The sequence below is a fragment of the Manis javanica genome, chromosome 3 (genome assembly GCF_040802235.1).
Source record: "Manis javanica isolate MJ-LG chromosome 3, MJ_LKY, whole genome shotgun sequence".
Taxonomy (NCBI): Eukaryota; Metazoa; Chordata; class Mammalia; order Pholidota; family Manidae; genus Manis; species Manis javanica.
In genome coordinates this window covers 178,390,129-178,417,973 of record NC_133158.1, presented here as the reverse complement: position 1 = coordinate 178,417,973, position 27,845 = coordinate 178,390,129, and the positions used below count along the sequence as shown (strand labels likewise).

The 27,845-nt window shown below is 41.7% G+C and overlaps 1 protein-coding gene and 1 long non-coding RNA gene across 5 annotated transcripts in view; one reads left to right on the top strand and one right to left on the bottom strand.

Annotated features, from left to right (window-relative positions):
• Positions 1–8,638: 8,638 nt before the first annotated feature.
• Positions 8,639–16,986, bottom strand: LOC108407221 (uncharacterized). Its single transcript, XR_001855682.3, has 3 exons — positions 16,849–16,986; positions 14,798–14,920; positions 8,639–11,236 (listed from the first exon to the last, which is right to left on the bottom strand). It is a non-coding gene; the product is annotated as an uncharacterized lncRNA (long non-coding RNA).
• A 10-nt stretch (positions 16,987–16,996) lies between these two features.
• The window catches only part of SNRK (SNF related kinase), an 85,933-nt gene continuing 75,084 nt past the window's right edge, over positions 16,997–27,845 (top strand). Inside the window, exon 1 of one of the 4 annotated variants that reach the window (XM_036996269.2) lies at positions 16,997–17,131. The gene's annotated coding sequence lies outside the window, so the exon portion shown is untranslated. Of the gene's footprint in view, positions 17,132–17,421; positions 17,567–27,845 lie in introns of those variants that run through there. The other 3 variants (XM_036996270.2, XM_036996271.2, XM_073232453.1) reach the window with 3 other exon arrangements.

Sequence of the window (27,845 nt, the reverse complement as noted above, 5' to 3'; positions counted from 1 at the left end):
CCAGTATGGTGACCCCCAGCCACATGTGGCTAGTGAGAACTTGAAATGGAGGTGGTACGTCCGAGGAACTGAATTTTTAATTGCATTTTATTTCAACTAAAAATTGACATTGAAATCAAAATGACCACAGATGGCTACTGGCTACCAATCTTAGACAGCACAGGTCTAGAGAGCCGAAGTCCCAGACATGTCCTAGCCCTACTTGAGCCACCTTCATCTTTTGCCAGAATTCATTTAAACTCGGAATTCAAGCCATAGCAAATGACTACAGCTCCCCAAACCTGTGCCCATTTCACACCTCCATGCACTGGCATCTGCTGTTCTCTTTGCCTGGAATGTTCTCACCCCTGCCGCAAACCTGCCTGTCAGTCCTTCAAGACACAAACAGCTCCAGTGTTACCTCTACTATCAAACTTTGTCAACCACCTCCTGCCCTCCCCATGCAGAATTGACCACCCCTCCCCTTATCCATTGGGTACAGACATGCTTTGCGGCCCTTCTCACACTTAGTGTACTGATGTGTTTCCCTTCTGCTCCCCTCTGGGCCTAAAGGTAGACTCCTGGAAAGAAAGTTCTGTGTCATATTCACCTTTGGGACTCCAGTGCTTAGCACAAGGTTTGGCTCATAACTAGCATCCATTAGCTGATGGTTGAGGAAATAAAATTATTATAGTAACCTATGTCATAGTACAAGCTGTCTTACCTCCAACTTCCTGCTCTGTTCTACCCAGTCATTCCTGAGAATTTCTCTTTGTGTGTGGCCTTGGGAGTGAGGGGAGTCAAAAAGGCAGACCCTCCTCTCACTGCCCAGGCCAGTCCTCGCAGAGACCTGCGAGGGGTGCTGTGATGCAGGCGGATGAAGGCTGTGATCACAGTTGAGCACAGAGGCCATGTCATTGCCCAGCCTGCCAGAGCTCCATAACTGGTTCTCCAGCCTCTTGTCAGACGTGTGAGCCCAATGGCCTTCCAGAAATGTGCTGAGTTGGCTATCTCTTGGTAGCCTGCCACCAAGTGACATTTAGCAGCCATCATGCAGATAAGCTTCCAGGTCTACAGAGCCCCACAGGACAGGGTCTGCCCTTCTGGGACAAGACTCAGTGGGTGCCAAGGCTGAGCTTCACAATGCACAAAGCTGAGGTTGAAGCCAGAACAGAAGGCTCCCAGGCAGCAGAAGACCCAGCTGGCACCAGAGGGAGGTGTACCCGGTAGTGCCAGGAGCTGGGCCACCCCATGCACTCAGGGAGAGGAGGTAGGTGACCTAGAGACTCCAAGTGACGATAAAGAATCGCTCTGGTAGGGATTGGGAGCCATGCTAGGGCTGTGGGGTACTACTGGCAAGTACTACTGGTCGGGATTCTATGCTGCTAAGTAAGTATCCCCTCAAGTAACTGTGAACCAAGAAATTAATTCAATTCAACAAAGCCTCTGGAGGGCCTCTTCCTCTGCACAGACACCACGCCAGCACTCTTTCCCACTTCGGGTCTTTGCCCAAGCTGCGTCGCCTGCCTGGATCTCTCTTTTGCCTTGTCTGAACAGCTCCTACCCATCATTCACACTTAGTCTAAAAGTCTCCTCCCTATGAAAACCCTCCTTGACACCCAGATTAGGTCTCCTGGGCCCTGTTACCTCACCTTGTGCACTTACCAGAGCTTTAACTGTGTGGTCATTGGTGGTGTCATTTGAAGAAAGACCCTTCCTTGCTCAGTAGCAGGCTCCATGAGGGCAGGTACAGTGCTGTCCTGTTCATAGATGCATCCCCAGCACTACACAACAGTGAACTACATTCAAGGAATACTTGTTAAATGAATGAACAAAGGAGGGGAAGTGGAGAGGAAGAGAAACACAGCAGCATTGCCCCCTGGCCCTCTTGAGTGACCATGTATAATTGTCCCCACTTATGTTTTTGCCCTTAAAAGATGAAATAACAAGTAGCCTCTCCAGGCCATGCACTGGGGGTCCCTGGGACCCTGGACCTGCCAAGCACCTCTGTCTTAACTACCTTCCATAACCCCACACCAGAGCCTCTGGTAAACTCTCTATGGCTGTGTCTGAATGTTTGTGTCCCTTTAAATTCCATGTTGAACTCCTGTTGCCTGATGTGATGGTGTTAGGAGGTGAGGACTTTGGGAGGTGTTTAAGCCATGGACCCCCCTTGAATGGATTAGTGCCCTTACAAAAGAGGCTCCAGAGGGCCCCGTAACCCCTTCTCCATGTGAGGATACTGTGCTAGTCTGTCACCTGAAAGAGGGCTCTCACCTAACCGTGCTGGCACCCTGATCACAGATTTCCAGCCTCCAGAACTGCAGGTAGTTTCTGCTGTTCAAAGCCACCCTGTCTGTGGTATTTTGTAGCAGCCCAAAAGGACTAAGACACCTACTATACACACTTCAGACAAGAGGGTTACAGATAGCTGGTGCTTTATTCTGCAGCTTAAAAAATACCAATGTAAATGCAATTATTTTCTTATTAGCACTTTATATATTATGCTTGGTGAGAATGGAGATGTATAAAAACTGAGCACTAAGTGTATCCAATGTCATAGCCTGGTTGGGATCCTGGACCAGAGAAAGGACATTAGTGGAAAAATCGGGGAAATCTGAATAGACTTTAAAGTTTAGCTAATAGTATCATACCAATGCTAATTTCTTAGTTTTGATGGATGTTCCATAGTTACATATTGATAGCACTGTGGAAGCTGAGCAAAGGGTATATGGTCAGTATTATCCTTGCAACTTTTATGTACATCTAAAATTATTCCAAAATTAGAAGTTTATTTAGGAAGAGTTCATCCAATTTCTTAAAGTGCTACCAAATAACAATTTCTGGGGGGAGAGATGATGGGTGATGTTTATTGTCTTTATTATACTTCTCTGTTTTCTACAGTAGCATGTATGGCTTTTCTAATTAAAATACAAGATGTTTTTATTAAAAGTAGGTAGGTTGGTTTAGAAAATATTCAAGTGTTATGATAAGTTTTGTTTTTAATTGAAAAGACAGTAGTGCCATTAAGATCAAATTGTAAAAGATATAATAACCCATAATCTTACTACCACAACAAAACTGTATTCTCAATTTGCATGTAACCTTTTAACAGGCAAAGATAATTCTCCTAAGCTGCAACTGGAGCTGGGTTGTCAAGTTTTAATGCAGATGCCTACTTGTATTTCTTTCAGATACAAATGAAAGATTGTAGGGTCATCTCCAAATGGCACGTATGCAACTTGGGCGACTGCCAGTATAGATCATGTAGAGGTTCTGAAAGTGAAATGCTGTGTCCTTTTGGCCCCTTCAAGATCTCTGGTCATTGTCACGGTGTGTGGAGGGGGCCGTGGGGTCAGGTGAGACTGGGAAGTTCATGTGTCACTGTGTCCCAGAGCACACCTGTGTGACACCACTCTGAACCCTGGCTGCCTGCTGGAGGTGCAGGCAAAGCTGCTTTTGAAGTTGGATATGCAGAACAGGCGCTAATGCAGCCTTATGCTCTCAAGCCATCTAAATTTGAGTTTGGGAAAAAGTGGGTGGCCCCATCTTCTCCTGCAAAGTGAAGCAGAAAATAGCTCTTCAGAATTAAATAACCAACTTCAGAGTCCAACCTGACCCAGGGATGCTGGGGTTTTGCAATGCTTTGTCCCTGTCTTACCCCATTTTCTATTCTCATCTTGATCTTAATCATCTACTTTGTCTAGAAGACCTCTCAAAAGTTGTGAGCTGGTCTGAACCCTGTTAAAGCTTTCTTCTACCAAGTTGGGAAAAATGCCATTTTACATAAGGAAAAGTGACACTGGCTTTGTTTCTATGAAAATACTCCCCTGGCCCCATTAATGTGGAAAGCTTACCTTTGTCCCAGGACAGGGACCCAAATGAGGTCACCCCTGCTTGGGGCAGTGGGGGGTCTGGCTTGCAGTGCTGCCCTGACTTTCTATCCAAGCCCAGCCCTTGGATCCCTGGCTGCTCCTCAGACACCTGTGCCTGGGATCATGTGACCCTCCCAGTTCCCTCCTCCTCTTGTAAGTGGGATGCTTAGCCCCTCCCTAAAGCCTAATGCTACAGTGAACATGCTCAGACATACCCCTTGTGCGAGGGAGTGTGGGTTTCTTGAGAGTAGAAACAGCAGAAGGCCAGAAAATGGAATTGCTCGTTATGGAGGGATAAGCATTTTAAATGTCAACAGTTACTGCCAGAATAGTTTCAGCTGTTCAACCCTTTGTACCTCTTTGTTTTGGGGTCAATTTCACAAGAAGTCTGGAACTGAACATTGTGTTTTGGCATCAGAACTCCAGCTCCAAAAGTGCTATAACTCACTTCTTGGTACCAGTGCAGCTGGCACAACCCCTCCAAGCACTCTTCACGACCTCATTCTCTTAATCCACACCTGCGACTCTTTGAGGCAGGTACTGTCATCACTCCCGGAATGCCAATGCCAGAGGCGAGGCCTTGACTGAGCTTGGGCAGCAATGAAGGAGCCCACCCAGGATTCAAAGTCCGTGTCTGCTGCACTCCCTTTGCTGTTCAGAGTTCTGGGTAAGCAAGATCCGACAGGATCTAAATTCACATAATCAGACTGAGGCTTCTTTAAAGGCTTTTTCAAGCCCACATATTCACAACTGATTTATTTCAAGACTTCATCAGGAAATTACCCACATAGGAAAGCCAATTCGATTTGCAATGCAGGCGATCCTGAAATATGGTAAAAATACAAATCAGGAGCTTCACCTTGAGGCTTATGAAAAGCCCAACAAGAGTTGCTGAAGCAGAGACAGAAATTTTAGGGAAGTCATCATAAGCACTATTAACAACAAAAGAAACATTTGCGTTTTGTCCCATGGGTTAGCATGTGCCTGGGTCTCAGCATTTCAGTCTGCACCCTGTGGCCATCTGCTGATAAAGCAGACACTGACCTTGTACACCTTCTCTAAGTGGTTCTCTAGGGGGCACAATATATTCTGAATTTAAAAACAGTCTGAGCCCTCAGCCTATCAGGAGTGCAGCTGCACTCAGCCTTTTTTTTCTTCTTTGACACTTTTTAGAGAGAGAAAATGTGACTTTTCTTGATGAGCAAACAGCTAATAGTGTTTAGGAAAGGTCTATCATTTTCCCGGTGGCAAAACACCCTAAACTAAATTCATTAGCAGCTTTTCTGTTTGGAATTTAAAAATATTCTCTGACCTATATACATTCTTGTTATGTCCTCTACTAATGTAAGAAAGTCACCTGACACGCACTAGGACTACAAAGCAAAGCAGCAGTATGGCGGATGGGAAGGGGGCTTGGAGACAGTCATTTCGTGGCTGAACATACCAAAGCCTGTGTGTGCACTGTGCCCTGCTTCTTCTCTTCCTAAGACATGTTCTTCATGTCTATAATTTTATGAGTAGTAGATACCGATTTTTAGATGCGAGTCAAGTCTTATCTTTAGTTCTACATGTCATTTAATGATGTTTCTGTATTTTCCTACCTTTTTGAAAATATTAGAGGAACCACGAAACAGAGGAAACAGCTTGGCTCTGTTTCATGAGTAACTAACTGTAATGAGTCATATGGGCAAACACGGAGCTGTTGTCCACCAACTCAAATTAATCAGTTCACTTCTCTACGTCTCAGTTTTCTTTCACCAGATACACATGACACCATATGCCAATTGGTTCATTCAATTGACAAATGCTTACTGAGCTCTTAGTCTGTGCCTTGCCCCAGTGCAAGGTGCTGGAGCTACAGAGGTGAATAAAATACACAGGGTTCAAATTTAAATATTGGTGGGCATTTTGCAGGGGCAAAACTGTACCAGTCAAAAGCAATATCCTTATCTGCTTAAGGAGATGTTCTTTTTTCCTGTCTCTGAAACCAGTGCTCTCGCATGGCTACACTGTATTGGCATTCACTCTGCAGCACCTTGACAGCAAATGAACTATAACCTGCTTGAGGGCAAATACATGGCTGAGAGTTTCACATCCCAGTGCTTAGGATGATGGGGTAGCTGGCTCTGAGCCTTGAACATGGCCTTAGGCCCAAGAGTACCTTGGCCTTCTCCATTCTAAATGGCATTGCAGCTGGAGCAGTTTATTATGGATAATAAATATGCAGTGACAATGATGGTGAGGCTGATATTTTCCTACCAGAACTAAAAATGGTGAATCTGTTGAAAGATACCTTTTTTAATATTAATGATATGAACTATTCAGTCCTGAGGTTATAGACATTTGGGGATAGTACATTCCATGTTCATTAAAACTCTACTGGTTTAGTCTAATGATTCCCCCGCCCTGACCCCTGCTAATTTATACATCATTGGCCCCTCAAGTCTGCATTAGGCCCTTCTGGTTGATTCCATTTGGTGTAGAGTTAGATATAGTTCACTAATTTGTAAAAGAAACCATCCTGTTTTCACTCATTTGGATTTGGGCATTTTCTGGCCCTTCTCTTGGCTCTGAGCTCCATAATTACTCCATTACCTTGAATAACTGAGAGTTTATTATTTAGGAAGTTTGGGGATTATTATGAATAACCCACACCCATCCTTTGCAGATTGAGATCTACTAATTAGCATCAGGTCCAGGCAAAGGGCCCTGTTGGGAGGGACCCTGAGTACTGACTGGGGATCAGAGTTGAGTCATCTTCCGGGTGAGTCAAGTCCCCATGCAGGGTAAGGGAGTGTCAGAAAAGGACGGCTCAGCTCTTGCCCGCAGTCTTTATTCCATTCACTGTCATCCACACTCCCAACATGCCTCTACTCAAAGGGGCAGAACAGAGGACTGGAGGAGGAGGACAGGTAAAGGCTCCACTGGCCATTCAGAGATGGGTTGAGAGAAAGAGAGAGAAGAAAAAGAGAGGGAAGCATTGGTGGGTGCCTACATAATTCATCCCACTTCCATCCAATCTTCCGATCAGTTTCTCAAGATTAGGTGATTCCTCCCCTTTCGACATTTTTTTTTTCAGTTAAACCTTGAGGACAAAAGATATTTCTTTAACACCTTAACAGTTAGGAGGTCTGAATTTAGACTCTCCATTACTGGACTTTTGAATCTTGAAAACACTCATTTGACTACTTGAGTTAATGTGACTACAACAGGTGTTTGAGTAGCTATCATGTGCAAAGCACGGGGATAGAATGGTGAATACTTTCAGTCTCTGTCTGGGAGGAGCTTGTGATCTAGAGTGAAGGTAAGAAACAATTGTAATAGTGTGCTGGAAAAGCCATGCTGGATGACAGAGGCGGCTATACAATCCAGATTGGGAGGGGGTGTGTGTCAAAGGCTATGACATTGAAGATAAGACTTGAGGGACATAGAAACAGCAGTGAGGGTGGGAGACAGATGCTGGCTTTCCATCACTGTGATGTGTGACACTGGCAGGGGGTCAGTCTTCCCTGAAGGTGCCTGGGTGGTCTACATGAGTATGACTTCTCACCGCAGGATGGTTTGGAGTGGTCCTCAAGGCTCAGAGAAAAACAAGGTTATTTTTAGTTAGAAGTGGACTGCCACCTTTCCTACAGTATATGCCAGGACTTTGGGACCCAAACTCAAGAAACATTAAAGCTACTTCCTTGTTTCCTTTTCTTCCTCAGCAAAGTAGAAACTGGAGGAAAAATAAAGGAAGAGTTGTTTTGAAAACATGTATGCTAAGGATTTAATGTATTCTTGCTATTATTTAAAACACCATGTTGTCTGTGTTATATTAATTACTTATAATCTTTCCTGCTGAAAACAAATTTGCATAATGTCTTTCAGAAAGACATAACAGCCTTATGGCAGGGAACACTATGGATTTGTTGTGAGGGGTTGGGGGTTGGGAGTGCATTGGAAATGGCACATTTGGTCCTGGAAGCGGAAGGATCCTCCCATAAAGACTTTTGGAATCCAAAACGAGGTTCAGAAGTGGCGCTGGAATTGCAGTACTAGTCCACACACTTCAGCACTTGAGGTTTCATTCTCTATAGGTGTAAAACATTGTGTTCCTATATTCCCAAATCATTTATTGAGCATCTACTGTGTGTCTATACCTCCCTAGGCGTAGGGAATGTACAGAATAATCAGAATTGATTCTCCGTCTTTGACTGAGAGTTTTGGAGGGCTGGCTCACATGCTGGTAGAAGAGGATGGTCCAGTCAATGGAAAGAGCGAAGTGCTCTTGGCAACATAAGGAGACAGAGTGGAGAACCAACCTGGGAGTCCCACTGGTGGACAAAAACATGGAAGGCATGCTGGGAAGGTCTAGTATCTCTAAAGTGTCTCTAACACCCTATGCTTTAGTGTACAGATACATGACCTTGCTTCATATCCTAGTGGCATTTGTTTGAGCTTTCAGGAAAATAACACTATGAAGGAAGGAAACAGAATTCAGGGACTTTGACAGGATTTCCCTTTTCTTTAATTGCGTTCTCATTTTCATTGCTATTGGTATCTCTGAATGCAGAACAGTCTAACTAAAATAATAATCTTTTAAAAAAGCTTTTTATACAAAATGTTCAACCATACATAAAAAGGCTGGAAAAAAATCAATGAACTCCTTTATGGATCACCTGCTTTGGTTCCCTCTATAGCCTCCCCCACAACACATACAGTTTTTCTTTGGCTTTTGCTGGAAATTTTTAAAGCAAATTCCAGGCACCATTTAATTTCATCTATAAATATTTCAGTAGGAATCTCTATCAAAGAATAGCTTTTATTTTCTTTTGGTATCATTAATATACACATTACATGAGCAACACTGATTACTAGACTCCTCCCATTATCAAGTTCCCCCACACACCCCATTACAGTCACTGTCCATCAGCGTAGTAAGATGCTATAGAGACCCTACTTGTTTTCTCTGTGTTGTACTACCTTCCCTGTCCCCCCACTACATTATGAGTGCTAATTGTAATGCCTCTTTTCCCCCCTTATCCCTCCCTTCCCACCCATCCTCCACAGTCTCTTTCCCTTCATAACTGCTAGTCCATTCTTGGGTTCTGTGAGTTTGGTGCTGTTTTGTTCCTTCAGTTTTTGCTTTGTTTTTTTACTCCACAGATGAGTGAAATCATTTGATACTTGTCTTTTGCCACCTGGCTTATTTCACTGAGCATAATACCCTCTACCTCCACCCTTGTTGTTGCAAATGGTAGGATGTGTTTTCTTCTTATGGCTGAATAATATTCCATTGTGTATATGTACCACATTTTCTTTATCCATTCATCTACTGATGGACACTTAGGTTGCTTCCATTTCTTGGCTATTGTAAATAGTGCTACGATAAACATAGGGGTGCATGTCTTTTTCAAACTGGGATCCTGAATTCTTAGGGTGAATTCTTACGAGTTGAATTCCTGAGTCAAATGGTATTTCTATTTTTAGTTTTATGAGGAACCTCCATACTGCTTTCCACAATGGTTGAACTAATTTACATTTCCACCAGCAGTGTAGGAGGGTTCCCCTTTGTCCACATCCTCGCAAACATTTGTTGTTGTTTGTCTTTTGGATGGTGGTGATCCTTACTGGTGTGAGGTGGTATCTCATTGTGGTCTTAATTTGCATTTCTCTGATGATTAGTGATGTGGAGCATCTTTCCATGTGCCTGTTGGCCATCTGAATTTCTTCTTTGGAGAACTGGCTGTTCAGATCCTCTCCCCTTTTTAAAATTTGATTATTTGCTTTTTTTTGTTGAGGTGCATGAGCTTTTTATATATTTTGGATGTCAACCTCTTATTGGATATGTCATTTATGAATATATTCTCCCATACTGTAAGACGTCTTTTTGTTCTACTGATGGTGTCCTTTGCTGTACAGAAGCTTCTTAGTTTGACAGAGTCCCACTAGTTCAATTTTGCTTTTGTTTCCCTTGCCTGGGGAGATATGTTCATGAAGAAGTTGCTCATATTTATGTCCAGGAGAGTTTTGCCTATGTTTTCATCTAAGAGTTTTATGGTTTCATGACTTACATTCAAGTCTTTGATCCATTTTGAGTTTACTTTTGTGTATGGGGTTAGACAGTGATCCAGTTTCATTCTCTTACATGTAGCCGTCCAGTTTTGCCAACACCAGTTGTTGAAGGGGCTGTCATTTCCCCAATGTATATTCATGGCTCCTTTATCATATAATAATTGACCATACATGTTTGGGTTAATATCTGGACTCTCTATTCTGTTCCACTGGTCTATGGGTCTGTCTGTTCTTGTGCCAGTACCAAATTGTCTTGATTACTGTGGCTTTGTAGTAGAGCTTGAAGTTGGGATGCGAGATACCCCCTGCTTTATTCTTCCTTCTCAGGATTGCTTTGGCTATTCAGGGTCTTTTGTAGTCCCATATGAATTTTAGAACTATTTGTTCCAGTTTGTTGAAGAATGCTGTCAGTATTTTGATAGAGATTGCAGTGAATCTGTAAACTGCTTTAGGCAGGATGGCCATTTTGACAATATTAATTCTTCCTATCGAAGAGCATGGGATGAATTTCCATTTGTTAGTGTCCTCTTTAATTTCTCTTAAGAGTATCATGTAGTTTTCTGGGTATAGATCTTTCACTTCCTTGGTTAGGTTTATTTCTAGGTAATTTATTCTTTTTGATGCAATTGTGAATGGAATTGTTTTCCTTATTTCTCTTTCTGGTAGTTCATCGTTAGTGTATAGGAATACAACAGATTTCTATGTATTAATTTTGTATCCTGCAACTTTGCTGAATTCAGATATTAGTTCTAGTAGTTTTAGAGTGGATTCTTTAGAGTTTTTTATATACAATATCATGTCATCTGCAACAGGAACAGTTTGGCTTCTTCCTTATGAATCTGGGTGCCTTTTATTTCTTTGTGTTGTCTGATTGCCATGGCTAGGGCCTCTAGTACTATTTTGAATAGAAGCAGGGAGTGGGCATCCTTGTCTTGTTCCTGATCTTAGGGGAAAAGCTTTCACCTTCTCACTGTTAAGTATGATGTTGGCTGTGGGTTTGTCATATATGGCCTTTATTATGTTGAGGTACTTGCCCTCTGTATCCATTTACCAAGTTGAGAGTTTTTATCATTGAAGGGATGTTGAATTTTGTTGAATGCTTTTCCAGCATCTATGGAGATTATCATGTGGTTTTTGTCCTTTTTGTTGATGTAGTGGATGATGTTGATGGATTTTCGAATGTTGTACCATCCTTGCATCCCTGTGATGAATCCCACTTGATTATGGTGTATGACTGTCTCGACGTATTTTTTAATTCAGTTTGCTAATATTCTGTTGAGTATTTTTGCATCTGTGTTCATCAGGGATATTCAAAGAATAGCTTTCTAAAAAACATAACGACAATACCATTATCATGTAATACCCACAACATACCAAATTTCTTAATTAGCTTGAATAATATTTTTATAGTAATTTCATTCAAATCAGGAGCCAAATGAAATCTACACACAGCATTTGATTGAAAGGACTCTGAATAACTTTTACTCTGTAACATTTCTTCTCTCTCTGCTTTTATGCCTTTCACTCAAGGAAGAGGAGAAATGAGGTATTCATCCTGTAGAATAACAGCCTACATTCTGGATTTGGCTGATTGTTTCCTCCTGGTGTTATTTAACTTGTTCCTCTATTTCCTGTAAACTACATTAGATTCTTGCTAAACTTTTTTTTTTTTTGGCTAGAAAATTTCACAAGAGATGCTGTATACTTTCTGATGTACTACATCATGAGACACATGATGTCTGATGTCTCACTTTTAAGATGTAAAAATTGATAATGGGTTCAGGTGTTATCAGCATGGTCTATCAAGGGTTCCTGTCAACCTTTCCCCTAAGAGTTGATGGTGGTTGCCTAGATTCTTTATTTCATTAGGTGTTCCAATGTGGTGGTTTTCTAATTCTATCATTCTTTCTGTCTTTATTAGCTGGAATTCTTCTATAAAAATCTCTTTACCATCTCTTTGGTTGCTCTGAAATAATTCATACCAGAAAGACAGGTTAAGTGCTTGGTTATTTCCCTTTATTCATTTTTAACTCAATTTAATCCACTGAAGTCATTGTTTTTTGATTCTCAAATTGTCCCCTCCTTGGCCAGTGGAAACCCCTCCAAGTTGGCTTCTGTGTCATTTTGAGCTGACTCAGTAACGGTTGATATTACCCTTGCCTTTGAGAACAAATGTCCATAGCTTCTTTCTTATGTTTAACTAGATTTGGAAAACCTCCTCTTTCTCTTTTTGCCTCTCCATGACAAGTAATGGTTTACACTAGTTGTATTAATTAGGAATGCTTTCAGCTATATGTAAGCATAATGGATAGTTTCTGATTTTTCACAGAATGCAAAGTCTGGAGCAGACAGCTGTTGGCATTTTTCAGCAGCTCATGAGGCCCAGAGCCAGCACTGCAGTGATTCTCTTGGCCTCTATTTCATGCCTGCAAGATGGCAGCTCCTATTCCAGGCATCAGGCCCAATCAGGGCAGGAAGAGAGGGGAAGGCCAGAGCCAGCTGCAGCTGTCCCTTTGTATCAGAAAAGCAAGCTCCCTCTACAGCCTCCACTTAAGAATTCCACCCAGACCCTACTGGCCAGACTGGATCATATGGCTGCCCTTACTTGCAAGGGAGGCTGGGATGGTGAGCAGTTAGTTCTGCTGGACTCTATAGTCCAGGCAAACAGTGGAGTGGAGGCTGAGATTGAAGGCAGGACTACCATTTCTGGAAGAGTGGTATTGAGTCATGAATCAGCTTTTTCTATCTTGCTTTTATTTTTATAAAATGTCTGACACTCTTTGATTTTGAAGCAGGGTGGGTTGTTAAAAAGAATTGTGAGCTGGAAATGAGTAAAGCTTTATTTGCAAGACTGCCCTCAGGAAATAAGCATCAGCTGTTTTGACATCCGTGCCCTGATGGCTCAGCTCCACTCTGTTCAGTTATCAGATGCCAACTCCAGCTGCAGGGCCTGTGCTGCCACGTGTTCTATCTCCTTCTGTAAGGGGACAGACCAATCTCACCTTCATCAAGATAGATGCCTCATCTGAGCTCTAGTGATCCACAGGATGCCAGAATGCCTCGTGGCCTGTTTCGCCAGAGGCTGCCCGACCTTATGGCCTCACTTATGGCCAAGAGCAGCACTGACATTCGGCCAGTACTGTGCACTGACATTAAAACACTGAGCTGACTCTACACCAAGGAACACACAGCTGCTGCCCAGAACTGCAGAGTGCTGCTGCCTTGGTCCTCCAGCTTCTCTTTGAAGACCCAGCCCCACCTGAGACCTCCTCACAACCAGCAACGGAAGGCTAAGGCTGGCCTAGCAGGGGCCCCGGAAGCATGAGGGCCATCCGTCCTGCGTCCATACATTTAGGGGTCACGTGGCTTTAATTTAAAACTACTTCTACTGTGAGAAAGAACACTTGTTACTGCTTTTACAGATCACTTCTCTTGACTGTCCATGGCTGAAGGACAAATGGGTAAAGATAACTAACTCAAGGAATGGAGGTGGGTTAATTCCATCACTGATAGTCTTGGCTTCCCCAAGGCTAATTAATAAGTCCCCTGTTAAAAAGTTTGAGCTGTTCTGATACTGGATTTTTTTTTCTTTAACATTCATGCTACAAGTGAAAGAAGCCAGACACAAAAGACTACACATTGCACGACTCCATTTATGTGACTCCATTTCCTCTAGGAAAGGCAAATCTACAGAGATGGAAAACAGATAACTGGTTGATGAGGACTTGGAGGGTGAGTAATAGCAATGAGAGAACTTTTTGGGAGTGACAGGAATATTCTAAAAGTGGATTACAGTGATAGTTGCACAATTTTTTACATTTCCTAACAATCAATGAATCACCATGGGGTGAACTTTATAGTATGTAAATTAGACCCCAATAAAACAGTTAAACTAAAGAATTAAATTTCCCAATTTAAAAATGTTCACAACTAATTCAAATTTTTTTTTTCTAATTCAAGTTCTTAAAGGACCTAAAAGGAAAAACAAATACCCCGTCTGTGGCACATGGACTTGGGCTGCCTACTTAAAACCTTAGTGCTATGTGGCATGAATAGAAATTTGAATGAAATAAAATCCTTGTCTTCTAGGAGTTGAGATCCAATGGGAGAAAATGGAACAGTAAACAGTTACAAAACTACGATAAAACCCCATGATAAGTAGGATGTGCAGGAAGGTCAAGAAGTCCTGGCTGTGACTGGGCAGGGATGGGGCACCACAGAGGAGGCTAGACACTGGAGTCTGGTTTGGAAGGGTAAGTGGAGAAAAGGGGTGGGTGACATTTCAAGGCAGAGGAACAGAATGGGCAAAGGCTTGGAGGTGTGAAAAAGCAATTTCTTTTCTGAGAACTGAGAAGGTTGGAGTCATGACAAGAGGATAGAAAGAGTGGGCAAGCAAGGCAGAGTCAAGATCATGAAGAGCTTGGTGGGCCATGTTAAAGTCTTTGGAAAAGGAATTAAGCAGGACGTGTTTCTAAAGGAACATGGACATGCTTCTTTTGACCTAAATTAAACTTTGTATATCTTGGCAATATCACATTGCAATCATTTAAAAATATTTATTAATATACTGTTTACCATGTACCAGGCACTGTTTTAATACTTTATATATACTCAATCCTGTCAGCAGTGGTTCTCAAACTCTAACCTGCATCAGAATCACATGGAAATCTTCTTAAAACGTAGACACCATAGTTTCTGATTTAGTAGATCTGAAGTGGAGCCCAACACTTTGCATTTCAATTCTCAGGGGAAGCTGATGCTGCTGGTCCAGGAAGTACACTTTGAGAACCACTGCTTTATACCAACTTGATAAGAAAGATGTCATTATCATCACCATCAGTCCCATTATACAGAAGAGGAAACAAACAGAAGGTTAAGCAACCTACCTAAGGCCACATGGCTTTCTGGAACGTGGTTGGGATTCAATGCTGGGCAATGTCTTCCGTGTCTTCTAGTTCACTAGTTGCAAACAAGTAGTTAAAGGCTGGCATTTTCATCCTTGTCTGCAACTATCAAAAACATATTACACACACGTACACTTACACACACACTGGCTTTAACTGGCATCTGAGATAAAAGAGTTAGAGATGCTAACCAAGGGGTAGTGAGGGAAAGCCCCAAGGCAGATTGGAAAAGGGGTTTCTTCATTAACAACAAATATATTTGCTTAAACTCAAAATTATATATTAATTTGTACTTGAATATTTTAAAATATTGCCTAAGCATAATCATATCATGTTACCAAATTTACGGTGTGGAACTGAAAATGGGTCATGTTCTTGCCAGCAGCACTCCAGCTTCCCAAGAAACACTGGGGTGGAATAAATGATTTACCACGTGGCCAGTACTATATCCCTGTCTCTGGAAGAGAGTTGGGGCTGACTTTATTTAAATCAATTTACTATTCTGTTCCTTTTCAATTTAGTGTTTGCTATTTTTATGCCATTGTTTTCCTTACAGAATTTATTCAAAACCTGAGTTACACAGCAACAATATAAATACTGTTTTCCAAGGGCTTATCTGTTGTGCCCATTGTTTTGTAGTTACTGTTCTATGTCAGGGGCTACAGACCTGGCAGTGGAGGCCTCAACCAGTGGAATTCCCTTGGGGGATCATTAAAGTTGGTATATTTTTTCCCTTTTCTTAGCTATAGGGTTCCCTGAATAGTGGTATCTCTCTGAAGGAAAAAGTTCATGACCTTCCAGCTTTCAGGCAACAAGGAAATGAATTCCACAAACCAAATTAAGAGCTCTTGCTTAACATCCTGCTGTCAGTGTCACAGTGAGATTATACTTTATGGTCTTTCTAAGTCAGAGTGATCCCAGATTTGGGGACTTGACTCAGCCCTGAGGGGCCCAGGCCCAGTCTGAGGCTCTCCCCAGCCAATGATCCATCACCCCATGCTAGAGCATTAGGGCAACTGGCAGTCCCCCTTTAACAGAAAACCTTTTGTGTTATTACCCTAGGGGTTTGCACCTCCCAACAGTCCTACTCTTCTCAATTATCTTCAGACATACTAAACTGATGATGTGGAGAGAGTCTGAAAGAAAACCTTCTGACATTTGCAGGTCAACAGAGACACTGGCTAAAGCAATCTAGACTTCTCTGTCCAGTCAATTTAATCGAACATGGAGGAGCATCTTAGCAACTTTTTTTTTCTTGCTTGTGTTCTTCTTTGCTAGGCGTCCTTTATTGGAGGCAGCGGGTGGGGTGGGGTGTGTGTGCAGAGAAGGGAAACACAGTAAGGGAAAAGCAGGCTGGAGAAACCTGGCACCTGGCTAGTTGGTGCTCCCTTCCAGAAACCCCCGGGAGATGACCTTCATTGAGCCCCAAGCTTCCCAAGGTGGAAGTCAGGAGTTGCCTGCCCACTCCCCGCTAGGGTATGCCCCTTTTCCCGAATCATCCGGCCTAGTGACCATGCGGCTTAACTATCCAATACTACGGCTAATGCCTTTTGAGGCCTTGACTTAATATACTTTAATACTTTTCACTACTTTTGCTTGTTCGACGCTGTGTCCAGAGCTGGCAACTTGGCCAGGCCAGTGTCTCCCGCTGATCTTTACAGCCAGCGCTGCCTTCAGCCAGCGCTTCTTTCTTTTTGATCAAATAGCAACAAAATCAGCAAAATTCCTTTAAATTGGGTTTCCGGAGCTAAGAAACTACAGGGGGGAAAAATGCATGTTCATGTTTATGACTGTCTGTTTGATTTTTTTCCCTCTCCGTACTTAAACCTGGGCGAGAGATGGGGTGAACCTTTTTGAAAGTGTGCAGTGCGTGCAGCCCTGGGACCCCGACCCCAGGACGCCAAGCCGAGTGCGTGCGCGGCCCCTTCCTTCCGATTGCCCCCAACAGCTCGCGCTAACCTTCTCAGCTATTGCCTCGTGTTCCTACTCCACAGCCGCCCCACATCCTGTTCGGTGCCTCGCCCGCTCCCTACCGTCAGCCGCCGCCCAGCCTCGCCAGGGTCGGGACGGGAGACGAGCCCCAGACGCCCTCCAGCACACCCGCCGGCGCCCGCAGGTGCTCCCTGCCCCCGCGGCCCCGCGCCCAGGTGCCGCGTCACAGTGACGCACACCCCGCGCAGGCGCAGTCGGACTCCACCCCTCCGCGCCGGCCGCCTGTCCTGTACTATGACTCGCGCTGGGTGTGGGGTTCTGGCGGCCGGGAGGCAGTCGTCGGCGCCGCGGCCGTTGCAGACGGCTACCTGCTTGCCGGCTGAGGTAGGGGCGAGCGCGGGGCGCGGTCGGGCGTGGCGGCTGGGCGGCGGCGCGGGGCCGGCCTCCGTCTAGTGGCCTCCGCCGTTGCCAGGCTGGGGGCCGGGGTCGGGGCGCCCGCCGCAGGAGGAAAGTAAGTTGCGCGCCCCGCGCTCCCCGCGCCGGCCGCAGCGCGGGCCCGGGAGGACCCGGGGCCGGGGCTGCGGCGGCCGAGACCCGGCGAGGCGGCGGCGCGGCCTGGACGCGGGGCGGCGGCGGGGCCCGGGCGGGAGCCGTCACTGCGGCGGCCGGCCGCGGGCACCCGGAGGCCCTGCCCTTGCGGCCGGATTGCGGCAGCTCGGGAGGCACCCGCATCTCCGCGCCCCGCCCTGGAGCGGGCCGAGTGCGGCGCCGCTGAGCTCAGCGCCGGCCGGGCTCCCTGCGCCCAGGTTCTCTCGTGGGGTGTGTATTCTCCGATGTGTTTTCCCTGTTCAAACCAATCTAGAAATCTGGCCGCAGCAAGGGAAGGTCCTTGGTAATGCTTCAGCCTTACAATAGAATGGGGGTATTGTTGTCTAGAGAAGGGGCATCGGGGTAAGGAAGGAGGAGCAGTGCTGTTCCCCGAGGGAGAGCTAGAATTTTGCAGATTGGCAAACCTCCGTTCTTTAAGTCATCGCCTGTTGATTTCTTTCTGGACCGTTTTGCATAAACCTTGCTGTCTGTTACTTGGACTTGGTATCCAGCAAAGTGACAGCCCTTTATTCTGGGGGTCCTTGGAGCTGTGCTTTTCTTAGCAACTGGGTCAGATACAATCCAATAGCTTCGTAGGGAGTTCGGTTCAAGTCCAGTAGCTGGGGGGAATATAGCAGCAGGGTTTTTAAATCTATAGACGACTGACGATATAGGACCTTCCGAACTCTTAAGTTACTTTTTTTCCTCTTCCATTTAATTGAGTGCATTACTCAAAGACTTAACGCGTTTCACATTTTAGCAGGGTTTAAGGCGAAGCATGATGATGGAACTGCAAATGTTGGGTATCCTGCTGAATTTCTACCGAATTCTTATAAAATACCAGCTACCTCAGTTTGGATTCCTTGTCCAGGTTTGGGGTGCTATGTCTCAAATCAGTCTTATTGTATCAGAATGTGTATCAGTGTACTTTAAAGCCTGGAGTTGTCACGCTTATGTAATCAACTTGTTAATTTATAATTCTGTTACATTGCTTTACAGATTTATAAAATGATTCCCTTAAGGAAATCTGTCTTCAACGTCTGCTTAAATATTTGTCTTGAAATTGGATTCTTGAAGACGAATGTACTGTACAAGTGGTGATTAAAGCATACTAATTAGACAAGCTTCCTTAAAGAACCATATTGATTCTTTTATCTGATTGTCCCTGCTAGGAAAACAGATGACATTCCCATTTTGCAGTACTAGTAATGAGAAAAATTATGTGACATTCCCAAGGTCACATATTGAAGCAGTGTAGTGATTGAAAATCAAGTGCATGGTGCTAACTTTTCTTAAAACTCCATCTTGAAAGCTTTCCAGGCTGGGAACTTATTGAGTGTCACCTTTCTGTTTTTTAAATTTGCACAATCTGTTTTTATTGTTTTATTTTTGTGTGCAAAAATTACTCTATTTTTTTATTATTCAGAATTTTTCTGCCTTTTTTCAGTAAGATCCATCAGTTTAAAATATATGAGAACTCAGAAGTTATACTGATTTTTATTTTTCTAGAACAGAAGCTCAGATTCAGTCTTTATGTTCAGATTTATTCCCATAGTCCTAAAACAAAGGCTTTTACATGTCGTTATTAAAATTGAAGGGCTTTTGTGATATTTTTGCTGGTCACAGGAAGTACTACTATTCATCTAAACTTTACTATGGGTGTTTTTCTCATATAGAAAGTGAAACTAAATAGAAAAAAAGCTATTTATTTTTGGAGATAATTGAGCAGCGATGGTTCTAAGCACTTGTATAAAAAAGGCATGATTTCTTCCCTGTAGCATCTTGTCTGAGCCTAAGAGCTTATTACACTGCCCAGGAAGAAAAGGGTACAAGTGAACTTTCTATGTAGTCAGAATTTTAGAAATTAAAAACAAATATGAAGAACTCAAAAGACTCAATTTTACTGCATGCCAGCTGTTCGCTTAACAACCAATAGAGAGTTTTTAGCGAAATGCTTTATAAGAAAACTGTTACTTAGCATTTAGTTACTTCCCAGTGTGCATGTACACACAGGTAAAAAAAGCAACTGAGGTGGAAAAGTTGAGTGGATTCTAGCAGTTTTGAAGGTAAACTTAACCAATGATTACTTATTCATGGAGACTTTGTGTATGTATTTTTGGGGCCCTAGGTTAGAGGATAGCAATAGAAAAATGAGTAAAAACCAGTTCCTGCCTTTAGATGTTTACAGGCTGTTGGGGACACCCAGGTAAACAGTAATAATAGGATCCAACAAGTGCAGTTTTGAGGCATAGGCAAAATTCTACAGAAGCACAGAGATGGGGGCAAGGGACAGTCTGATTCAGAAATGCTCCACAGAGGAGGTGATAGTTGAACTGGTCTTGAAGGTAGGTAGAGTTTCTGTGCAGAGAACAGGGGAAAGGGTTCAGAGTATTCAGGGAGGATGAGAAGACAAGGTCAAGTGGTAGAGGAAGAACTTAAATTCAAGTTGGTGAACAGGAGTTGAGAAGATAAAGACAGTGCAGCTGTTTTGTTTTTTAATAGTATGAAAAGGAAAGGGGAGGCATGAGGCAGTAACTTTGGGCACCGTGGGAGAAGTGTTTTGACATTTTGTTTTATTTGGCTCTTAATAGCCTCACCAGTGAGTCCTGGAAGTGTGTTGTCTGCTCTGGATGATCTGGAGCTGTTACTCACACTGTGGAACATTTCCTCATCTCTCTTTCTGTACATCTGCTTTGAGTTGAGGCCTTATATCCCATGGGAAAGCATTTCTTGCTGGTGGTAGGGGAGGAAGCTCTTTAAAGAGGATTCCTCTCTACCTTCCCTGAACACTTATTTCCCTGCTGTCAGTTCCAGAGCCACTTGAGAGTCTGCTTTGGCACCTCCAGCATTTGGCCTCTGCTCGTGTAGTCTCTTCCATGACAAATCAGGGCTCTTTCATTCTCCTTGTGTTGAACCCTCCAAACTGCTGCTGTGTGGCTGCTCAGCAGTTACTGCAAAATCAGAGGGTATTATCGTCTAAGCACCTTGCTGTTTTAAGTTCTGGAGTGTCTGCAGGCTCAAAGTAAGTTTGGGTCGGTCTGTCTGTCTATATACATACTTCTTCAGCTATGTATTGGCTTGGAAGTATAACGCAGGTTATGAAATCAATGACCCAGAAGTGTGCATTACAGGTCATGTCACTGGTCACATCAGAGCCTCATGAGACCTCATTTCTCAGGTGCTGACATGCAGTTATCTTCCTCAGACTCAAAAGACCTCAGCTCCTGGAAGGCAGAGGCTACTTATTTGATTTTTACATTTCCAGACCCTTGTAATGCTTCATGCATAGTCAGTGTACCGAAGAAGTGTCTTGATGAAGAAAGCTTAAAAATCTAAACTTTAGTTTATTGATTTTATCAGCCTATTAATAGAAACCATACTCCTTTCAATATAGCTGGACTCGATTCAAATGGTTTCCCCTTCATGGAATTTCAGAACCAGAAGCAAATCTTCCACTCTATAGTAGCATGTAGTAGATGCTCAGGAAATGTTTGTTCCTGTCCTGTATTTCTACTCCGAGTGAATGGTACCACTGGCTACCAGTCTTTACTAGAATCATTCAAGATTTCCCTCTTTGTTTTGCCCCTGTGCATTGAGCTCTTGAAACCTACTTCGTAAATGTGTCTCCTCTGTAACATCCTCATCATCACTGCCCTCACAGGGTGCCCTCACTTATAAGCTTTTCAGTAGTGATGATCTACCTGGAGATGTTGTCAGTGGTCTGTTGACCAGACTCCCAGCTCTGGTCCTGCCCTTGCAGTCTGATTGTGACTTTTCTGCCACTGTGGTTTGTTTAACTGTCATCTCTGATTGCCTTCCCCTTCTCAGGATTCTTCTTTACTTTTTAGTGCCAGTTTTTATTTGTTCATTTAATAAATGTATCCACTGCACTATGGTGCTGCTGCTCCCATGCTCCCATTTGCTGAATAAATGAATTTTGATCATTAAAAAGTTTTGTATTTTGGGTGAATGCTGTACTCAGCAGGCCCTGAGATACAGAGCTGAGTAAAATGGACATGGGCCTAACATGGACTGAATTTATTATTGAGTTGAATGTGGTGGCTCAGATTGTTAATCACAGAATGGCACAAATAATTATATAACCACAGTTGTGTTAAGGGCCATAATGGAAAAAAATGTGTGCTTTGAGGTCAGAGGTGTGCAGGGGTATGGGGAAGAAGACGACCTTTAAGCTGGACCCTAAAGCATGCTAATGGCTAGTCAGACCTGAGGAATAGCAGCTGATCTGCGTGGAATACAAGGCCCTTTGGAGATCGGACCCTTGCCTACCTGTCTGACCTTGTCACCTACAGTCTGCATGTATTATTGTCCTAGCACAGTAAGCTCTCAGGTCTCTTCAGGAAAGCTTCTTTCCCACCATCACCAATTTTGATTCTTAGCTCAAACAAAAAATGAATTCCTCTGAGATGCATCCTATGAACTTTCCAAGGCAGATTTATGGGAAACAAACAGTTCTTCTGGCTTGCCTGTCCCTGTAAGGGATTGAAAAGGACTTGAGGCTGGGGTCTTCCTAGTATGTGCAGTTGGAGACATTGAGGGGCAGTTTGTTGGGCCAGTTAGGGGTGAGGGTACTGATATAAAAATAAAAAGGGGAACTAAGTATACAATCCCTCTCAAATATAAAACTCCTGGGATAGAGTCCAATGCTGAAGTCAGGGAAGAAAATTATTGGGTGATTTTGATCCCACTCACACTTTGCTAATATATATTATCCCGTTTAGCTTTTGTAATCACTGTCCAAGGCTGTGATTATCTTTTTGTAGATAAGGACATGCCTGTTGGTAGAAGTTGAGTAACTTGTGGAACTCCAGATGCTGTAGTACTCATTCCACTGCACTGTGGTGCTGCTGCTCCCATCTGCTGAATAAATGAATTTTGATCATTTTTAAAGTGCACCTCCATGGTGAAGAAAACATGTCAAGTTGACCATGTGGTACATTGAAATGCTGAATCTTAGGATGCTATCCCAGCTCCTGTCTGATGTTCCCTAAGCTCTCTATATGTGCATGCACCTCTTAGGTTATTATATTGCTAGGGAAAAATGTTTAAGATGTCAAACTGGGTTTAATATTCAGCCATGTTGGTTCTTCCATATTAGATTGTATTTCAAATAATATGTTACTTATATAACTTATCTAGATAAAATTCATTGTAGGTTTAAGACTATACTAACAAATACTCATGGGCAGATTATGAAGCTAGAGTGTACTGTGTTCATGGATCTCTTTTAAAAAGTAGTAAAACTACAGTTTTTTTATTTAGCAGTGGACAAAAGCAGAATGAATTTTTAAAGTTTACCTTTCTGTTTTTATTTCATTTCCACAGGTTAAACAGTTTTCTCTTGGCATCAAGTATTATAAGTGCTACTGAAGAAATTTAGAACGAAAATATTCAGTCTTTGGTTTCAGGGCTTGATTTTGTCCTTTGCTCTCCTATTTTATATAGCAATTTATACTGCTAATCCTCTTGTGAAGGAGAATGCTTTTTCAGAAACAAATGGAGAGAATATAATTTGCAAACTGTATTAAACTTGCAGTTTGGGAAAAGATAAAGTTTTTAAGCAGGTTATAGAACCTCCCTAAATTTGACCTGAATTACTTGCTTGGTATTGGCTGCTCTGGGGAGGAATCTGCCATCAAATATTGTGTGCAAACTCTATGGTGAAAGTTATTTTCAAGGTGTCATTACAATTTTAGGTGACCAATAATTATCTCAGTCTGTCTTTTGAATGGTTATTTGTTTATGATTTCTTTTCAACTTGAAAAGCAGTTTCTGAATATTTAAAAAAGTTTTAATGGAATCATTTGTTAACGCTTATTAGGTATGTCTTTTCTGGTGGTGCTAGGGAATGTCCTCCATTTAATTGGTTGCTGAGCCAGGTAAATCACATGGCATATTAGAATTGTAGGAACACCAGGAATGTCAAAATAGATTTATTTTGGTGTTGTCATTTCCCTGGGAATTAGAAAGGTGTAGGTAAAAGGGAGGCATTGTATTGTTGCAGGAAAAATTGCAGGGCCCAGTAGTCAGTGGGACCTGGAGTCCAACCCAGGCAACGCTTAAAAAAGTCCTTACCCATTTTGATCCTGCTTTTTCATTTGTAAAAAGGGTATGATACTTCCATTATATTGCTTGTTGTAAGGAATAAATGATATGACAAATATAAAGAGTCCAGTACATACTTAGATTCCAAGTAAATTGTTTACTCAAAAATTTTGAGACCTGCATTGCAACAAAACTGGAATTGTAAAATGGGCAGTTGTAGCAGTAAGGGACATTTTTAAAATCTGAAATGGATCAGTGAAAGAAAAGTCAGTTGTGATTTTTCTGTGGGGCTCATTTCTATATAAACCTATTTAGGTTGGTAGTGGGTTTTTAGGAAAGTAGTATGTGTGGTAATGGCAGATCTAATCTAAGACAAAACAAAAATTGATGCTTTGTGGAGAGCTTTAAAGTAGACTGAACTTTTAAAATTGGTTCAAATTCTCTGTTGGCCTTATTTCTTATTCCCATGTTTCTTTCATGTTACTACCTAAAGATTTCCTCTTTTGCTGAGGCCTTTTGTCAACTCTGTGATGAGAAGCTACTTCTGTGCATTTTTGACTCTTTAATGATACTTTAATTAAACTTAATATAATTCAGAGATAGATTTCTGGTGAGTTATGTAGTGTGGCAAGTTTTCCATTATTTCTGAGAACGTAAGTATTCATCACAGTTGCTTACATGGGGAGCTATTAGTTATTTTTCATGATTAGCCTTCTTAACCCTACTGAATGTGACTCTCTTCTACCCCAGATCATAACCTCGCCCAGACTGATGTTCTCCTTTCTGAAACCAGACAGCCATGTGCACTCTGCTGCCCCAGTTTCCCCTGCTTTTAGGAATGTATTCATTACCCCCTGATAAAGGGTCAGTCCTGGTCTGTGGGCTGCCCTTGTCCTTGGGGATCCTGCTTTTAGTGTCTCTTACTCTTCCTTTGGCACACCTCACCTAGGGTAACTTGTGTAATTATTTATCTTTTTATATGTAAACAACTTATTTATAAGATTCTAAAGGACAGGGTTGTATCCTGTGCAATTAGGGTTCAGATATTTGTGTATGAAAATAGACTCAGTGTTCTTGTCCCTTCCTCAGCCTGAAGGAATTGCATACTTGTCCCTCACTGAATATATCTTGTTTATTAAGATTACATAAATAGGCTTTAGACAGTATGTTTTCAGGAAAATGGATTTATTTCATAGATCCCAGTGGAAAAGTGAACTGAATAATTATGTGCAGAAAGTCAAAATTTTAATAACTTCTGCCTCTTGTAGGTTATAAAAGCACACATTCATTGCCAAAAATCTGAAAAGAACTGAAAAGCATAGAGAAAAAAAAATTTAATTTTACCATTTAACATTTTGGTATGTTTAAAATAAATACATAGGCAGATTAGTTATGTTTTTTTTTAATTGGGATCATATACCATGACATTTGGTATATGAATTTTTTTACTTAACATTTTATTGTGAGAATTTCCCCATGAGATTAAATAGCCTCAAAGTATAGCAGCATAGTATTATTGTTAAGAATACCGTATGTGACTTATTTAACCATTTCCTTATTGTATACCTTTAGGTTATTTCTGGGTTTTTTTTTTGGCTATATAAATTTCACTCAACATTGTTGAATATAAATAGTTGCCTGCATCTTTATTTCTTTTAAGACATAAATCTAGTAGTAAGTTATTATATCAAGGATATTAATTATTTTAAGGCTCTTGATATGTGTATTGCCACATTGCTTTTCAGAAGGATAATTTCCCAGCAATTTAAGAGAATCCCCAAGTGATTCTGTCTTTTAAGTAAATGAAGTGTTTGGTGCCAGTATTTTGTTTATGGATTTTTTTTCTGTTCCAACATTCTTTCATTTTTAAATAATCATCTTCATCACAGTATCAGCAGGGGAAAAAAAAGATGATAGGAAGTTTTGACAGTGTTAATAAAAGTTTGGAGGTGAGATTTAGATAAAGTTTTTCAGTTCCCCAATGCTTCCAATGTAGGAAAACTCTGTTTTCCTGGCAACAGAAGTATTTGTGGGTTGGCTTTATTTATTTTGGAGTAATTTCTACACACCAGCTTTATCTTAAGTCCTCATTTATTATGTGAGCACTTTATACCAGGTCTCTACTGTATTAATTTTTAAGTCTCACCCTTCGGGAGAAATGGTGACATCCTTAGCATTTGTTATCACTTTAAAGGGAGGCAGATTCTGTCTTGGAATTTGAGCGTATTATCTGCACTACCGGTCCAGGTTTTCTGGCTTGGATGTTAACCCTTTCACTCTACAAATACTAAGTACTTGCCTACATCAGTTAATCAATTGCTTGACTCCTGATTATATTCCTTGATGTATCCTGGACTGTAGTTTGTTTTACTTAGCAAAAATAAAGGTTACTTAACCAGCACTTATGGGGATTGATCCGGATTGGCAATCCAGTCACTGCCTTGAGAGACTCAGCTTTTCAACCGCCATGCCTGGTCATCTCCTGGCTGAGTCCTTTAAAATTGACTGCATGGAAGAAAACATTTATTGAATGTAGTATTTCAGAGCATATCTTAGTAGGCAGTTACCTTCCCTTAGAAGATAACTTTCTTAGACGTTTGGAGGTACAGTTTTGCCTGTGAGAACGTGTCTCAAAATAATTGATTTTAACTTTTTAATTTGTTCCATTTTGATTGTATCCAGTGACTGCAGACTGATACTACATAATACTCCATGATAATCACATAACAATATTCAGTCAATCCAGTGGATAACTGGATTTTTCTGTAATTTAGGACCTATTGACCTACTTAAAGTTTCTTCTTCTTTGTTGTATAGCTTATATTGATATCTCCCAGGAGGAGGGGTGCTAATCTAGCAATGTGGACTATTATTTACTTTGGATAAAGCTAACAGTAGTGATAGCTGTGTGGTAGGGTTGTGGTGTTTATTTTGCTTGACTTGGAGGCTGTTGATATCCTGGAGGTTTTAGTCTACTGTCTTCCCTTCAATCTATACCATTTTTGTTATAGGTATCTTTGAAATTTTAGCATTAAGATCAGGGAGGTAATATTCACTGAGAGAGTGTTAATTCCTTCATTTAAGTTGGCTTTTTTATAAATGTAATATTTAGTCTGATATTTCCCATGAATAAGATTACAGTTTTCATTTTTTTGTATTAGTAAAAAATACCATATAATTTCCTTGTGTAAAAAGCTTAAATACAGTTTTAGTGTGGCTTTGTAAAAATTCATCTTTCAGTTGTCTATTAGAAGGAGAACATTTGCACAGATTTTTTTTTTAAACATTTAATTTGTTTGGAAGATTTTTGTATATGTGAATATTGGTGGTCTGATTTTGGGGGGAAATTTATAATATTCCAAACAAAATGTAGAAAGAGTCTGTAATTTTTGCGCATGGCCTTCTTTGTTTAAACTTCCTACTTTTTCATGCTGTGGGTTGGCTCATAAAGGCAGTCCACGCAGAGCCACCCTTGTTCAGGGTGCTGTTTTGTCTTTACTGCTTCTGATGACATTTGCTTGATGGTGATGATGTCAGTGAAAACCTAAAAGTGAAGTTTGACAAGAATTACAGGGTGAATTCCAAATTGACAGTAGGTTTAACAGAGGCTCATTCTACAACTGTTTTCAGCAGCTTGCAAAATATGTGTAGGGCCACCCACACTTCCTTCCTCTTCTCCAGCCACACCCTCACACTTCATTGCTTCTGCTCTCTTGAGCTGGGAGAACATCAGTGTATTCTTGCAACACATACTAGTAGTTGTTTCTCAAAGCATGAATTTCCATATAATAAGCAACCTTGACTAGTTGACCTATTTCATTTAGGCCCAGCCTATGGTATGCATATGTGTTAGCATATGCTAAATGAGACTGCTTTAGAATGGCCTAATTTAGTGACTTGGCTTTTTAAAAGTTGTCATCTTAGCTATGTTGTCATTAAAAATACTGATTTAAAAGAATAGTGCATGGGAAAATGTTCATTATATAAAGTGGAGGAAAAAGTACTTCTCAAACTTCATAAAGTTATCTTTGCTTTTAAAGAAGTATAGGTCTAAAGGATATATACTCAAACCTGAAGAGGGTAAACCTAGATGAGATTATAGGTGATTCATCACCACCACCACCACCATTGTGCCTTTTTGCGTTTTCCAAATTTTCCAAAGTGAACTTCTGTCAGCTTGTTTTGTGGAGAGAAATACTTCAGAAAATGATTACCCCCCCACACCCATGTCTGTATATTATCCCATTTTATTTCTAAAAATTGTGTCTGGGCATATATTACACGTAGAAGATAATTTTGGAGGCTGTGCACCAAAATGTTAGTAGAGGCTATCACAGGGGGTAGAACAATGGATGATTTTTTTTTTTTTTTTTTTTTTTTTGAGAGGGCATCTCTCATATTTATTGATCAAATGGTTGTTAACAACAATAAAATTCAGTATAGG